The 12,594-nt window shown below is 62.2% G+C and overlaps 2 long non-coding RNA genes across 2 annotated transcripts; one reads left to right on the top strand and one right to left on the bottom strand.

Annotated features, from left to right (window-relative positions):
- Nucleotides 1-5,940: 5,940 nt before the first annotated feature.
- LOC109252443 (uncharacterized) lies at nucleotides 5,941-8,764 on the top strand. Its single transcript, XR_008420807.1, has 2 exons — nucleotides 5,941-6,117; nucleotides 8,407-8,764. It is a non-coding gene; the product is annotated as an uncharacterized LOC109252443 (long non-coding RNA).
- Nucleotides 7,653-10,933, bottom strand: LOC109252442 (uncharacterized). Its single transcript, XR_002074013.2, has 2 exons — nucleotides 10,558-10,933; nucleotides 7,653-9,754 (listed from the first exon to the last, which is right to left on the bottom strand). It is a non-coding gene; the product is annotated as an uncharacterized LOC109252442 (long non-coding RNA).
- Between the last annotated feature and the right edge of the window lie 1,661 nt (nucleotides 10,934-12,594).

Below are 12,594 nucleotides of genomic sequence, written 5' to 3'. Positions count from 1 at the left end.
GCGCACCCTCTGCCCTGCGTGCTCGACCCCGACACCGGGACCGGCCGAGGGCGGGGTCGGCAAGGGGGGGGGGGGTGTGAGCGGTCAAGGCCACCTTTCCACGAAGGCCCTGAGGACGGGGCTCCGCACCCACCGCACCCCGCATAGACCCACACCCCCCACATGCCACACACCCCCACGTACACACCCTGCATAGACCCACACACCCCACGCGCACACAGACACCCCCACACGCACCCCATATAGACCCACACCCCCCACATGCCACACACCCCCACGTACACACCCTGCATAGACCCGCACACCCCACGCACACACCCACACGCACACAGACACCCCCACACGTACCCCACATAGACCCACACCCCCCACATGCCACGCACCCCCACGTACACACCCTGCATAGACCCACACACCCCACGCACACACCCACGCGCACCCAGAGACACCCCCACACGCACCCCACATAGACCCACACCCCCCACATGCCACACACCCCCACGTACACACCCTGCGTAGACCCACACACCCCACGCACACAGACACCCCCACACGCACCCCACATAGACCCACACCCCCCACATGCCACACACCCCCACGTACACACCCTGCGTAGACCCGCACACCCCACGCACACACCCACGCGCACACAGAGACACCCCCACACGCACCCCGCACCCCGCATAGACCCACACACACCCCACACCCGGCACCCACATCCCATACACCCCCACACTGACACACACCCCACACAGGGCACGCGTGATGGCACCGTCGTCCCTGCCAGGCGGGTCACCTCAGCCAGCGGGGCCCAGCAGCTCTGGTGCCGCCCCAGTCTTGCCTTGGAGGCCCCCACGGCGGCTGACACCTCGCTCCACGGTGTTCCTGTAACTACCTCTCCTAAGTTCAAAGGTGCATTATCGGAAAACACGATCACGGAGAAACCATGAAAATCTCAGGAGTACTGAGCAAGGAACCAGGTTGTTTTGATAAACCCCCGAATTCCGAGATCAGGATCACACGGGACGCGGTGGAAGGCACGGGAGCCCTGGCCCCTCCGTGGCTCCAGGGGTTCAGCAACCAGGTCCCGGGTGTGGGACGGGAGGGGACGCAGGGTGCCGGGTGCCTGGCCTGCCGTGAGCCTGTTCTGCAGGCTGCCAGAGGGGCCGAGACCCCCCCGCCCCCACCCCAGGGGCTCCCAGGACCAGGGAGGGGGGAGGAGGGTAGGGAGGACGGCGCGGAAGGTGGGAGGGGGGTGGGCACAGCGGGGCAGCAGACAAGGAGGGTGCCTGTGCGCATCCGCGCGTCTGTGTGTGTGCGTGCACGTGTGCGCTCAGGTGCGTGCATGTGAGAGGGCAGCAGGAGAGGCGGGGCAGAGAGGTCCCCTCCCAGGCCCTGGGGCGGGCAGGGCGGGAGGGTGGAGGTGCCAGCTCTTTCCCTGACCGGCGTGGGAACACCGCCTCGCAGAGCCGAGCGCAGTGAGGGTCGGAGGAGGTGGGATTGGCCCCGGCGCTCTGTACCCCCAGACGGTGCTCAGAGGGAGCCCAGCCTCGGTGCTAGCTGTGCCCGGAGAGGACGTGCCCATCGTGTTCAAAGTCTCAGGACCCCCCGAGGAGGAGGCGTCTGAGGCCAGGGCACTTGGGGCATCAGGATCTCTCTACTCACAGCAGCTGCTAACCCTGCAGCGTCCTGCATGGGGCCCACAAGGCCAGGGCTGGATTTCAGCCCCAACTTGTCCCTTCAACCAGAGGCCCTTGTGCAGTGTACGACACGTACAACTGGACTCAAGTGGGAAGAACAGAGGGTCCCGGGCCTGAATATGAGGCTGAACAGCCCTGAATAGGCACGAGGATGTGGCCGGGCGGTGCGGGCACCAAGACTCACCATCTGCCCAAGCTGGGGGCCACTGGGGGGCCCTGTCCAGCTGTAAGGCCGTGGGGAGGTTTGGGCTCAAGGCCTACTGGGTCAGGGTCTCCTTGGGGGGTGGGGGGGGTGGGAATCTGGGTTAACAGGCCCCCCGGGGGAGCATGGGGGTCCGCGACTCCGGGGGACACTTAACCTAGGGCTCCGCGAGCGCGGCCAGGAGGCTGTCCGGGCACAAGTCCTCCGCTCTGCTCTGATCCTTCTCTGACGCCCTGCCCTGTGTTCCTCTCTGTGAAGCGCTTCAGATCCCGTCTTGCGACAAGATTAAAGGCAGAAATAACTGCTTTGAAGCACCGACCACGTCCACGGAGAACGTGGGCTCCAGGGACCATGTGACTCCCAGTGCCTGCTCCACCGTCCAAACGTGACTTCCTCACCCAGACTTTGCATCCAGTCCCGTCCCCAAACCCGAACCCATAGGGGCTGATAATCAGATGGTCAGCGTCGGACGGGTGTGGTTTGAGTCCTGGTTGCACAGCCCGCGGGAGCCACCCCGGGCCGTCCAGCCGGTCCCCTCCTCCGCAAGGCCTCCTGGACGGCAAACTCCCCCCCACAAGCCACCCGCGTGCTCAGGGCCCCAAACGTCCGGAGGCCCTCCCCCCACCTTCCCCTTTCCGCAGGCTCACAGACGCTCCCACCCCCCCCCCCCAGAGCCCAGCCCCCCACAAGTTCAAGCTGCCGCCTCTGGCCCGGGCTATCGCGCACGTCTTTCTCTGCTCCCCAGTCAGCAGCCAGGGCGGCCCCATTAAACCCTGTCACCTGTGCCCCACCCTTTCTTTCCCAAACAAGCTCACCCCTGCAGCGGAGGTGGGCAAGGCGGATACGGCCTGCTGTGGGGGGGCCGCGGCGCCCAGAGCTGGAACTGGAGGGGACTGGGTGGGGCGTGCACAACTGGGGTGCGTGCTAGGTGCCTGTGGGGGAGGGGGGCCCAGGGAGGTGGGGCTGGAGCCTTGCAGGGGGGCGCCCAGCCAAGGGTGCGAGGGCTTGAGTGAACTTGTACGTGAGTCCCGCACACTCCCCACGCTCCCCCCCTGCTGTGGGCCCCAGAACTACGGGGAAGCAAGGCCTCACCCCTGACCGTCCCTGCAGCCCCCCGCCTCTGTGCTCTGACCGGACAGCAATGTGACTCAGACACGAGGGTGGCCTGTCTCCCTCCGACATGGGTCACTTGAAGGACTTTACACGGATCCTTCTAAATTGGCACTGGTCACCATTAGACACACACACACACACACACACACAGAAATCGTTGCTCTGTAAATACAACTAACAAAATTATATACATTTTTAAATCTTAATTTTGTTCTTGAGAAACGGCACAAAGATGTGATTTCTGTTTCCTCACGTTGAGGTACAGGTTCTCCGGACATGCGGACGTCTGTGGCCACGCTGGGGACTGCCTCTCACACACTAGGCTCGTAAGCACCTTCGTTAGGACGAGGCGGGCTCGTCCCTCGTGGGGAGTAAATGCCCGGGACCTCGCTGGAGCCGCCCTCCCCTCCCCTTCCCTTCCCTCCTCCTCCCCCTCTCCCCCACCAAGCACCGTCATGGTCATCGGTTGGCATCCCCCACTGTGTGATGCCAGGCTCAGTGGCTTCAGGCAACCACCGGTCCCCTCTCATGATTCTGCGCTGGCTGGACTCAACCATGGGCGTAACGTGGGGTCTGTCGCGGGGCCGCGGCCGTACGGAAGCAAGGCCGGGACACGCGGGACGGGTTCGGCCTCCTGTCCAGTGCTGGCCGGGGACGGCAGGCCCGCGGGGACCCTGGCTGCGTGTCTCTGAGCCTCTCCCCTGCCCCACTAGCCTGAGCGGCTGCGCCCGCACATCCGGCTCCGGCAGACGGCCTTCCTAAAGGAGAGAAGAAAAGCCGGCCCGTTCCCAGTAGTCCGGACCCGGCGGCCGAGCGTCCGTTCTGCCACATTCTGCCACGTTCTGCCGAGGGCCCGTCGGCACCCGTCTCCCCGCACCTGTGCCTCCTCAGGGAGGGACCACGGGCTCACTGCACAGGGCAGCCGGCACTAGCCTCAGCAGAGGACGTGCGTGGGCCCCAGCTGGCGTGCGGGTGGCCCTCTGTGTGACCGTCCCCCCCCCCCCCGGACTTCACGCCCGGGAAGGCCAGCTCACGGTTGTGTGGACCCCGGGCCCGCTGCCCCCCTGCGAGGAAGAGTCCAGGGACGTGTCTGCAGCCGGCGGGCAGCTGACCGAGGAGAGAAGCAGAGAAGCAGGTGCGAGGTCACAGCGAGATGCCCTGGGGCCGGCACGTGGGGGGGCAGCCACCACTGGGAGCCCCTGGGCTGGTTTGGAAGCGGGCGGGGGTGTCATCCAGGGACCCAGCCTGCCGGAGACCAGGCGCCCCCGCCCCCCGCCTCCCGCCGCGGGTCCTGGGCTGTGAGGCGATGGGAACTTCGCTTCACCCCGGCCGACCCGACCACGGCACTCGGGGACACGGCAAGGACACTGCCTCTCAGTCTCGGGCTGGCCTGGCTCTGCCCTCCCAGGCCCCCACCCCCACCCCGGGCACCTACCCTTCCTGCCTGATACCCCCACTTAGCATCAGGCCTGCCCCAGCCCCGATCCCGAGTCCTCCCGGGAGGCCCCTCCCCACAGGGGACAGCGAGGACGCCCGCCCCAAGCCCCAGCTCAACGGAGCCCGCTGTGGCTGTCGGGAGTCCCAGGACCTGGATCTTCCAACGCCGCGATCGGAGCCCCTCAAAAGTGCTGCTGGGACGACCACTCAGGCCCACCCCCGCCACCCCCGGCGGGCGCCCAGGACACAACACAGGCCTTTCAGGGGCAGCACCAAAGCTCGTGTGCCCGAAACTCAGCGGCCCCTCCTGGCAGTCCCTTTATGTAGAGCTTGAGTGATGCTGATGGTTCCCTCTCTGTCTCTCTGTCTGTCCGTCCCTCCTGTCTCTCTGTGGATCTCTGTCTGTCTCTCTGTAGATCTCTCTCTGTATCTCTGCCTATGTCTGTCTCTCTGTCTCTGCATCTCTGCTTGTGTCTATCTCACAGTATCTCTGTCTCTCTGTCTCTGTCTCTGCCTGTCTCTGTCTGTCTGTCCCTGCTTCTGTATCTTTATCTCTGTCTCTTTTTCTGTCCCTGACTATATGTCTTTGTCTCTGTCTCTGTTTCTGTTTCTCTATCTCTGTCTCTCTTTAACTCTCTTTGTCTCTCTGTCTCTCTGCCTGTTTCTGTCTCTGTCTCCCTATCTCTATCTCTCTTTAACTGTCTCTCCTTGTCTCTGTCCCTCTGTCTCTGTCTCTCTGTCTTTCTTTGTCTCTGTCTCTGTCTCTCTTTACCTGTCTCCCACACACACGTTCCTTGCTTTCCCCTAGGAAGTTACAGCCCATCTCATGCCTTCGGGACCCCCAGCCTCCACCCTGCGGGGCGCCCCAGCCTCCACCCTGCGGGGCGCCCCAGCCCTGAAAGGCGCAGAGAGGCAGTGACTCCCACGCGGGGAGGTGGTCTGTCCAGCAGAGTCACTCGGGAGCAAGTTCTCTTTTTATGTGGAAGCGGGAGGGTGAACTTTCGGGTTGGGAGCGAAAGCTGCCTTGCGTAAGCGCTCGATTTAGAACCGTTCGCTGAAATTAAGCCTTTGTTCACCGGACGTTTTTAGACTAATGTTCAACTCCTGCCAGATGATAAGTCATCTGTTTTATTAGGGAAAAAAAAAAAAAAAAAAAAAAACACGTCATATTTGTGCAGGGGTTTAATCAGACTTCGCCGCCGCGTCACCGGCTCTCCTGTGTGTGGACGCAGCCGCCACGCCCGCCCCCTGGACCCCGCGGGCCCCTCACAGCCCGTGGAGGCGCCTGCAGGGGTGGGCCGTGAGGGGCCCGGGCTCTACCCCCGGAGCACACAGCCGCCGTGTGGACGACAGCCCCGGGCCAGGCAGCCGTGTGGACGACAGCCCCGACTTCAGCCCCGAGACGGGTGGGGGAGGAGCACGGAGCCAACAGTCGTGAGCGCTCACCCGCCCTCTGCTCGTCACGCGCAAGTTCGCTGAACCCTCGCGACTGTCCCCCAGGGCAGGTGTGGTTATTACCGACCCGCTACAGAACGGGACACTGAGGCAAAGAGGGATGGGCCTGGCCAAGATCACACGGCCATTTGCTGCGGACAGGTGTCCGGGCCACCCGCTCCAAACACCTGCCTACTCCCAGGCGGCCCGACAGGAGGCGCTGGACGAAAGGTAAGTCCCAGGACCGGAAGGGCACATGGGGCCCCGACCCGGGAGTGAGGTTGGATGCGACCTCCCAGAGGAGGTTACGGCCCGGCCCGGGGCGCCGCGCTCTGCCGCCCCCGAAGCAGAGGTCGCCGTGGAAGGCCACCAGGGTCACCGCCTGCCCGAACGCACAAGCCGGACGCGGCCGGGCCCGGGCAGACGTGCCTAGCGGCCTCAACCGACAAGAGGCCAGCAGAATGTCCCTGGTGCGTCAGCCCGGGGGAGCTGCCTGGCCACGGGGACCCCTGCCTGCCCTCTCCCTCCGCCTCCGCCCGCCTGGGAGCCCCCGTAGGGCGCCGCGCCGGCCGGGCCCTCGCCTCTCTCACTACCGGGTGCCTCCAGGTGAGCCCGGCCCGGCCTCCAGGATTCCAGCCGGCGCTGGACATCGCGGAAGGACACGCTGTCCCCACGGCGTTCCCCCCCCGCCCCCCCGCAGGGACCGTGCAGCCACCACCCTATCACGATCGTTGTGGAGTCTGGCACGTGTGGCCGATTCGTCCTGAGCTACTGAGCCTGCACGTCCACGGCCGGGGTCGCACCTTCACGGGACAGGAGTCCCAGAGGAGGAGGAGAGGGAGAACGGGGCAAAAATACTCGAACAAGTAACACTCAAAAAAGTCCCGAGTTTAACGAAAGACCTGATTGTATAGTTTGAAGAAACCCGACAAGCCCCGAACAGAAAAAATACGAAGAAAGATGTGGCTCGGTGTATGACAAACTGCCAGAAAATCTCGACCACATCTAGTGAAAAGAACCCGCTGTATAGAGGGACACAACAACCTCGAACTGCTCCTCTGCCGTGGCCCTGGCCAACCTGTTGGGAGACCCAGGGGAGCTCGCTCGCCTCTAGGGCCAGGCCTGGGACAGCTTACAGGGCCTCTGCCACTTTCTAGAAGCCAGAGGCCAGTCACGGCCCAGCCAAACTCCAGGCGAGGCAGATGGCCTCGCTAGTCCCGTGTGGTGAGCTCAGCTGAAAGGAGACTCCTCTCTCCCCGCCTCTTGTGATCTGACCTTGGTGCTTCAGGAAAGCGCCCATCTAGACGGTTTCTTGTCATTTACTTTTTCTTTTCCTCTTTGAAAATTAAAAACTTGATAGTTGCTGAGAAACCGAAGAATGAAGTTCATGATATATTTATACAAAACAAAGTTAAGGCATAAATCTCAAAGTGCAACCAGAGATATTGAACCAGCACCCTTCACCTCGAAAGCCCCTGAAGGGTTCAGACTTCCCCTCAGAACCGCCACGGCTTTCGCCCCACAAACCCTGCAATCGAACATCCTTCGTTTTCACCAGCGGGGCTCCAAATCATTTCTAAAGATCTTAATCTGTGCCATTGTATTCTGTTTTGTCTAATTGCTATTTCAGCAGTACTCTTTTCTATTCTACTGCTAAAGGTTTTTGCAAGCCGGCCTGGGAATCTCAACACCATTGACGACTCTTCGTGCAAAATACATTCTAAATTTCAAATAGCGCTTCCTACCTGGGAATAAGGCACCATCTACATTTTTTAAATTTTTACTCAAATTATTTAAACTAAATAAATTCAAATTCAAGCTATTTAAACTAACACAGAAACACAAAACACACAGTTTGTCCGTTTCTCTAACCCCCAACCCCTGCCTCTTACAGCCACCAATCTGTTCTCTGTATCTGTGAGCTTGGTTTTTGTGGGACGGTTTTGATTCCATGTGTAGGAGAGATCACACAGTATTTGTTTCTCTGATGTATTTCACTGAGCATAATGCCCTCAAGGTGTCTCCATGTTGCAAATGGCAAGATTCCATTCTTTATATGGCTAATAGATCGTCCTATATATATCCTCATCCATCAGTGGACACTGAGATCGTTTCCATATCTCGGCTGCTGTGAATAATGTTGCAGTGAACGTGGCAGTGCGGATATCTCTTCAAGATACTGATTTCAAAAAAAATTTAATGTTTATTTTTGAGAGAGAGCAAGAACGCAAGTGGGGGAGGAGCTGAGAGAGAGGGAGACAGAGAATCCGAAGCAGGCTCCAGGCTCCGAGCTGTCAGCACAGAGCCTGACGTGAGGCTCAAACCCACGAACCGTGAGATCATGACCTGAGCCGAAGTCGGATGCTTAACCGACTGAGCCACCCAGGCGCCCCTCTCATGGGTTTTTCTATAGGGCCTTCAGAGTCCTCTCCATAGGGCATCACGGCATCTGCAAATAGTGACAGTCTTACCCTGCCTTTCCATTTCAGTGCCCTTCTCTTTCTTGCCCAATGGTTCCAGAAGGACCTCCAGTTGACTAGAAGTGGTGAGTCTGGGCGTCTTGGCCTTGTTTCCGATCCTAGAGGACAGCTTTCAGCTTCTCACCGTCGAAGATGATGCTAGCTGTGGGGTGTCATATACGGCCTTTATTAGGGTGAGATATGTTCCCTCCATACCTGCTTCCTTGAGACTTCTTTCACAAATGGATGTTGAATTTTATCAGATGCTTTTTCTGCATCTGCAGGTGTTCTCGTGATTTCTATCCTTCACCTGGTCAACGCGGTGAATCCCGTTGGTGGCTGCGTGGCTGTCGAGCCATCCTTGCATCCCTGGAATAAACCCCGCTCGGCTGCAGTGAGTGGTCGTGTTGACTGTTGAATCTGGTTTGCTAATCTCTTGCTGAGGATTTTTGCCTCTGTGTTCACAAGGATATAGCCCCGGAAGCACCGTCTGCGTTTTAATCCTTTGGAAACGCACACTCCATGAATGGCAGACGTAAGAGCTCGCAATTACCCAAAATGCCCGTTTAACCAAAGACGCCCACTCCCCAACCATCTCACTCAGTGGGAGCTACTGTTGCAAAGGGATCGATCCCCCGGAAGGCTCAGGGATGTGCTTCCAGCAACCACGGCACAGTGGTGGTTTAGGACATGCCTCTAATCCCCCGACGATCCCATGCAGGGTCAGCCCCTTCTCGAGTCATGGCTTGGCAGCGAAGCACATCAGTTAACAAATGGACGAAATACGGGGAATCTCTGATCATCTGTAAGGCGCCGGACCGACGTGAGGGCTGTTAATAATGAGAACAAACGTGCCGCTCTTCCTGTAGGTCAGCCCTGAACGCACGGCGATCCACGCGCCAATTCTCCAGAGCAGGACGAAGGTGTGGCGGCTTGAAATGGAACGCAAGGTGTAGCGTTGCCGGGTGCCCTCCAGTCACCTCAGCAAACAGCCGGCCTCCACGTGGCTTACAAAAGACGGACCCCAGGAGATGGGAGAAGTGGAAGAGTGGCTTCCCCGGCGGGAACGTCCGTCTATCACTGTCTACACCATTTCCCGCACCCTGATCCTGAGGGTCAGTGTGCGGAGCGATTGCGCTCGAGCTGGCTCTGCTGCTGTCACCTTCTTGTCACCTTCAAGTGACAGTCTGCTGGAGGGACGTGCCAGGAGCAGCCCCGCAGAGCACTGGACGCAGGGCAGGGCGCCCGGTGCAGAGGTGAGTCGGGGAGGGGGAGGAAATGGGGATGAGCCGGCAGGGGGGAGGCAGCAAATGGGGCTGAGAGAAAGCAGAAGTCTGCGGGTGCAGAGCAGGGCTCGGTGGAGACCCTCCCAGAGCCTCGTCGGGACAGGAGAGGCAGGTGGCCGATATCTGTTGATGGAAAAGGATGATGAGGTGAGAGAATGTTAGCTCTGGGAGATGTTTCCCAGGCCGTGTACGCCCACCCCTCCCTCTGCCAACATGCGTGTGCACGCACATACACACACGCACACATGCACACGACTGTATACACATGGTGCACCTACCCGTGTACACACACCCACACATGCACACACACCTGTGCACAGATGAAAACGTCAGGACCCAAAGGGCTACGTGACTTTCCTAGGTGACACCTGGGAAAGGGGAGAAAATGTCACCTACAAATGTACTAGAATCCCGCCTACCTGAGCTGCACTCACGCTACACGCCTTGACCGAGGGCTTGTCACTTGGCCTCAGACCCCATTTCCCAAAGGGCAGCTCACTGGGTAGAGCGCTGGTCAGCCGGGCCTCGCTCGGACAGAAGGGCGCTGGGCAGTGAGTCTCCAAGTGAACCCTGCGCGCAAGCAGCCAGTGCCAGGGGCCCGTCGGAACTAACGCCTCCCGGACACCAGCCCGCCTGGCTCACTGCCCCCAGACCGCCCCCCCCCACCCCCCCACCCCCGGGGTCAGCAGGCACCATGCCGGCCACCAAACACACAAGGAGGCCCGTCCGGGACTGCGTGGTACTCGCTGGGGCTCCTGGCCCTCCCAGTTCACTCCCACTTTATGGATGAGAACATCGACCTTTTCCCGGGGTCACCGGGTAGCAAAGCCCCCACGGGGCTCCGGTGTGTCCCCGAGGAAGCTGGCCCAGCCGCGGGCCCCTCGCCGCCCGTGGCTGGAGTCTGGTTTCCCAGGCGCGCCTCTCACCCCGAAGGGAAGCTGGGGAGGCTGGCTGCGCTCCCTCGCGCCGTGGGGTTGGGCCGCACCCTCCGCGTCACAACCAGTCCCCTCTGTGCGCCCTGCCCGGTGCCCGGGGGCAGGTACTTGTATCCAGGTCTGTGCTCTTTCGGACTTTCTTTCGGACGGAACCGAGGGTGTGTTTCACTCACTCACTGCTCGCGGAGCGCGATCCCATTCGGGCCAGGGTCGGAACTCCGTGCCTTCCGGGGGCCCAACGCCTGTGCCCTCTACCGTCCCCGGAAATGGACATCTAAGGGTGACGTGTGTGCCGACGCCGCACGGGGATGCGCCCCCGTCGTGTCCGCCACCTCGGGCGCCCCCACGGGATTGTGACGGTCCTCTCCAGCCCAGCCCCCGTCATTGTCTCACTGCTGTGCCTCACACCTGGGGGCCGCCGAGCTGGGCGGGGGCGTCTTCTCCTCCAACCCGGGCAGGGGCTCCGGGGCGGTGCGTTTTCGGTGGGTGGCCGCCCACCTTTCCTAATCCCACGGGCTGAGATGCGTGCTGGCGCCCGGCTGTGGGTGTCCCCACGGCACAGGTAGCCGAGCAGGGACCCGCCTCCTGCGGTTTGCGTCGGCCGGGAGTGGGGCTGGGGGAGCAGGGGGCCAGGGGCGGGGTGGGGGGGGGGAGGGGCGGGGGCTGGGGCGGGAGGGGGAGAACGGGGGAGAGGGGCGGGGCTGGGGGCGGGAGCAGGGGACGGGGGCGCGGCCTAGGGCCGCACCTGTCTCAGGCGCGGGCAGGTGCGGAGGCGGCCCGCCGGGTGGGAGGGGTGGTCGGGCGGGGGGCGGAGGGGAGCTCCGGGCGGCGCGGAGCCGCCAGCACGCCTGGGGCCGGGAGGACTGCCACCACCCCCCCCCCCCCCCGCCCCGCGCCCGAGGGTGGGACGGGGAGGGGGCTCAGCCGTCCGCCCCCATTCACAAAGTCAGGCTCGCGGCACCCCGTCCCACCCGGCCCTGCGCCTGCGCGTTCCCGCCCGCGTGTCTCCCGCTCTGGGTCCGGAGCGCATGCGCGGCCGAGGGCGGGTCTTCCCCCTCCCTCCCAGCGCCCCGCGAAAGCTCTCACCTCCCCCACGTCAAAGAACAAAGAACGTCTAGAGCGCCGGGTCCCTGAGGAAGGCTGAGCTGTCAGGGCACCGACCTGCCCGCGTCTGCAGGTTCTCCTTCCATTTCTTCCTCCCCGTCCCCGAGCTGCAGCGATCCCCCCACCCCCTCCCGCGCCCGGAATCCGCGCTGCGTCAGCCGGAGCCTCGCGGGGAGAAAGAAGGCTTTGGAGTCGGCCGAGGGGCGACGGGTGGGGGGGGGGGGGGGTCCTTGATGGGGTCACCCAGAGACCGCTGCCACAGTAAAGCAATCTTGACTGGAGGGGGGGCGTCCTGGCAAAGAAGAAGCCCGGGGGTGCTGGCGTGCTCCTCGTGGGAACCGGTGGCGCGGCGCACCCGTGGGCTCTGTCTGCCCAGGGCCCCGCCTCCGGGCCACCCTGCCCCCAGGGCCCTTGTACGTGCCCTGACCCGCATCCCTTGGGTCTCTAGGGCGGCCCGGATAGCATCTTCCTGCGCGTTTTCGTGGTTCCAGACGGCGAGGGTTGAACTCTTTCACTGTCCTGGCAAGCGCTGCCTCCAGACGCGGGCTGGGGGTCCACCCTGGCTCCTGACGCTAGGGCTGGGGAGAAAGCTAGCTGCCTGTTATCCGGAAGTCAGAGTTCTGGGTGATTAAGGGTAAACAGGAAGCCCGCACCAGTGCCGGGGTCCCAGGAAGACCCCGAGGCCGCGGGCGGGCCTCACTCTTCACTCCTGTTCCTGGAGCCCAGTGGGGGGAGCACGTAGGGTTCCTTACCAGCGGCGGGGCTGACAGAAGGTTCACGAATAGCACTGTGGGGACGATGCAGACAAACCCACAGCACTACGACGGCACGTGAAATAACCAGCCGAAAATTAACAGGAAGCCCTGTGCAAACCAAGTGTTACCTTCAGAGGTGGCTTCAGATGCGAAGGTGTCCCTCCCCACC

This window comes from Panthera pardus, unplaced genomic scaffold (assembly GCF_024362965.1).
Source record: "Panthera pardus isolate Hobbes unplaced genomic scaffold, ASM2436296v1 HiC_scaffold_9, whole genome shotgun sequence".
Taxonomy (NCBI): domain Eukaryota; kingdom Metazoa; phylum Chordata; class Mammalia; order Carnivora; family Felidae; genus Panthera; species Panthera pardus.
This window is presented reverse-complemented; position numbering and strand designations above follow the sequence as displayed.